Below are 4,011 nucleotides of genomic sequence, written 5' to 3' on the forward strand. Positions count from 1 at the left end.
TGACTTGAAATAACACTCGAAGTAGTACTAACACAAAGTATTCAAAAAAACCATTGATACTTTCCTCGAGATACGAGTATTGTATTGTAGCAAGGCTTTGTAAAATACTCTTAAGCCCTTCAAATATTATCGTTGTACAATAATATTTGGGCTACTAGGTGTTCTATCGCAAACCATTGATATCGATACTCATATTAGGGTTTTCATTGGATCAAGATCAAATTGGATCATTTAGGATCCAATTTCAATTTGATGATGATAGTGTGCCTTACTAAAACAATTCAAGTTACTTTGTAAAAATAACAAAATCGACTATATCTTTTTAGAGTTGAATTGGAGTGACTTCAATGGAGGACACCTTGACGTGGTGGCGTATGTACGTCCATAGATGTGTTTTACTCATATCTCAGGAAAAATGCATCTATGGGCATGTGTGCGCCACCACGTCAAGATGTCCCCCATGTGTCCTCCACTGAGGTCACTCCAACATTAATCATCTTTTTAATGAGAAATGTTCAACACCCTACAGTTTACCCTGTGCTTTACCAAACGTGTTTTTTCCTATATGGATTAGAAGTTTTGGAATGAGCTGATTTTTAGTGAGGATGATCTCTACGATTAGAAGATCCTCCTCACCAAAAATCAGCCCATTCCGAAATCTCTAGTCCCATGTTTACAAGTTGAAAAATCGTGGACCGTCCATTTTTTGTAAACCATTTTTTATGGGGTTAGAAGTTTTGAAATGGGCTGATTTTGGGTGAAAATGATCTCCTCACCATAAAGATCATCTTCACCAAAAATCAGCCTATTCCAAAACTTCTAACCCATGTAGGACAAAATACGTTTGGTAAAGTGTAAGGTGGTGAATGGGACCCCTTTTTAATATATATAAAGCATAAAAAGCTTTTCTAAATGGATTTCATGTAACACTATGCTGATGTGGCAGTGTGTAGATAATCATTTCTCCTTGAGATACACTATGGTTATTTGAATACTACCAAGTAAGCACGATGTTGACCGTAGTGTCACAGAAAGTCACTTCAGGATCCTCCCAGCATAAAAGCAGTCATATGCCCGATTGCATAATTAGTGTAGACTTACATGCACCCCCTTCATTAATCACTAACTCTTTGCTTACCTAGCCCATAAATAAAAGGTACCCAATTTCATAATTGCTTAATTTAACGAGGACAGTCATATATATATATGCTTCAAAATTTCTATTTACTTATTTGCCCTTCTTATAAACTACATTCAACCATGGGCATAAAGATAAATTCATTATCAAATAATTCTTACATCTATTTTCATACAAGAAAAATATGAAATCGGATATATATAAGCATTTTCATAAATATTAAAGACATGGTTGATGCAGTAATTTTTGCAAAAGACAACTATTTTAGTAATTTCCTGAGATAATATCTTATTGGATCAAGCCCTTATAAGACCCGAAAGCCTCTCTTCAGCCCCAAACCAATAACAGTGGGGTCGGGGTCATGGAGGCAATATATATACAAAATTCAATATACTAAATTGGATCATTGTTGAATTGGACCATGGTTAGTTCCAAAGCAATTTGATATCTTATTGGATGCCAAACCCAAAATTATTGGATCTGATCCACTCCAATCCAACCCATATGAGAGCCTCATCTAGACCTTTAAAATGGTAGGGGATGGTAATGAGATATAACGATAGATAATGACATAATGGTCCAATGCTAGTTTTTACAGCCTGTCTAGCTAGGTTGCAAATTCATTTGGCACCAAAACCACTAGATTTCAATGTCCCCCCTTTTAAGACCCCCATGTTACTCATTTTTTGAGGGAGAGAGAGAGAGAGAGAGAGAGAGAGAGTGTCCCATGTTATTCCCTTATAAATAAAGGGCTCTCTAACTTATCCCTACTTCTGCACCAGCCTCTGTAAAAGCTTCTGGTTATGGCATGGCATGGTGTGTGCTGTGCAAGATGGAGAAGCAGGGCACGTGCATTACTATCTAACACACAAACATATCTCTTACCTTCTGAGGTTTGTTGGTTAGTCTTCATGTGCCCTTCTTCTCCATCCTGCCCATCCTACTTTATATTTACTAATCTCTGTGGGACTGTAACACAACTCAGGCACCATGGGAGAACATTTGAAGGTATCTTAGCTCTTATTCCTCAAATTAAAGTTTTTTTTTTTTTTTCTTTTCTAATACTAGCTTAATTAATAGATGGTTTCAAATTTTAAATTAATATTTTTAGATAAAAATAAAGAGTTTGTTCTATCATAATTTCTGCAGAAATTATATATATTTTTTGCTTTCATTTCAGGATAATGTATCTTATAAGACATTCCTCCATTCCTTAATAAATAAATAAATAAAAATTAGAGTTGCCTCCCTTCTCTAGCATTTGACATCATTCATACCATATGTTATGATTATTCCAATCATTTTTTTTTTTCACTTACCAATTATTTCATATATTTATATATTAATCTTTTTTAAAAACCAAGGTTGATATTTTTTGTAAAAAATAAGAACTTTAATAGAAGATTTTTTTTTTTTTTTTTCTGTTTTGATGTATATTGCTTGAAGAACTGGACCGAACTGGTGGTCCAACCAGATTTTACAACAAAATTGATTCTGTGAGTAGACCACAAATTTTAATAAATAACAATGGGTTTAATTATCAAATTGAACCAGGATCCAAACACATATTCCGACCAATTTGACAAATTTTTGGTACGGTCATCAGTTCAATTTTCACAAAACACTGTTGCACATCATCATCTAACCAAACGTTAGAATTAATGCGAAATGATATTACCTACCTTAGGACAATTTTATTAGGACAGGATCTAATATATCATTGGTTAAGATACCATCTCTGTACTATTTACAGAATAGCATTAAGTGTGCATAAGATACGATGTAGACTTGCTTGGCAACATAGTTTTACAACTCAGAAAACTTGAATCTACTGAGAATGTTATCCAAGTCGAGTCATTCAACAATTCACAAGTTTAGCCAGGTTATTAAGTAAATAAACATTAAATTTATTAAATATACAAAAATATTATCTAATATTTTAAAAAATTAAAATTGAAGAACTCGATACTTGGAGGAGTTTTCAAGTTTACTGGACAACTTGGTTCAAATGAGTTTTGGGGTCGAGTTTTGAGTCGATTCAACGACTTTTAGAATTATGGTTGATACCACTCATATCCACTATATATGGGTAAATGCTATCATTTTCGGTGGGAGGAATGCTGTTTTCAAGTTGACTAGAATGTTGTTTGCCACCAATCTTATTTTATTTCTTTTGATATTTTCATTTTAGCTATTCTTTTATCTTATATACCCATGTGACACCAATGACCTTGACCTCTAAGAAGTGATGTGAGGTCGTATATGCTATTCTTTTCAATGCTTTAATTTTTTTTTTTTTTTTCATTTATTGCTTTCTTCCATAATTTTTCTTAAATCAATTCTGTAAAACACTTGGATCATATTATATCAATATATATATACAGATATGGAAAGTGAGTGATCTGATCTTCTTTTTTCATCATCAATTCTCAAGGTACCTCACGACTATCAAATAGGGATGGCAACGAGGTGGGTTTAGGCTGAATATTTTTATTTTTTATTTTTGCTCACAGAGCACACAAAAATCTAGGATTCACCAATCACATGTACCCACGTGTATTGAATGGCATTTCTAATTTACAAAATTACCCTTGTTCGTTACCAAGCTACCCTTGTATGCTTGATGTGGCAAGCACTAAGGAATCTATGAGCAAAAATTATGCTAGCAAAAAACAACTCGGTTTAGGCTAGGTTTAGTTAAACCTATCCCGGCCCCGATTATAATTGATTATCCCGAACCCACTACGACCACAATTGGGGTATGATTTTTTTTACCCATCCCACCTTTTTCCAAGTTGTTCTTTGGACACTAATTGAGACAAAATTTATCACCTTTGACGATGAGTTCATCATTGACAAAGCAACTAAACATA

General features: G+C 33.8%; 1 long non-coding RNA gene across 1 annotated transcript; it reads left to right on the forward strand.

The window, feature by feature from the left end:
* The first annotated feature begins 1,712 nt into the window (after nucleotides 1-1,712).
* Nucleotides 1,713-3,723, forward strand: LOC147386466 (uncharacterized). The gene is made up of 2 exons (XR_015172291.1): nucleotides 1,713-2,146; nucleotides 3,573-3,723. It is a non-coding gene; the product is annotated as an uncharacterized LOC147386466 (long non-coding RNA).
* Nucleotides 3,724-4,011: the final 288 nt, after the last annotated feature.

Source organism: Akebia trifoliata, chromosome 14 (genome assembly GCF_017979445.1).
Source record: "Akebia trifoliata isolate Shusen 1 chromosome 14, ASM1797944v1, whole genome shotgun sequence".
Classification (NCBI taxonomy): Eukaryota; Viridiplantae; Streptophyta; class Magnoliopsida; order Ranunculales; family Lardizabalaceae; genus Akebia; species Akebia trifoliata.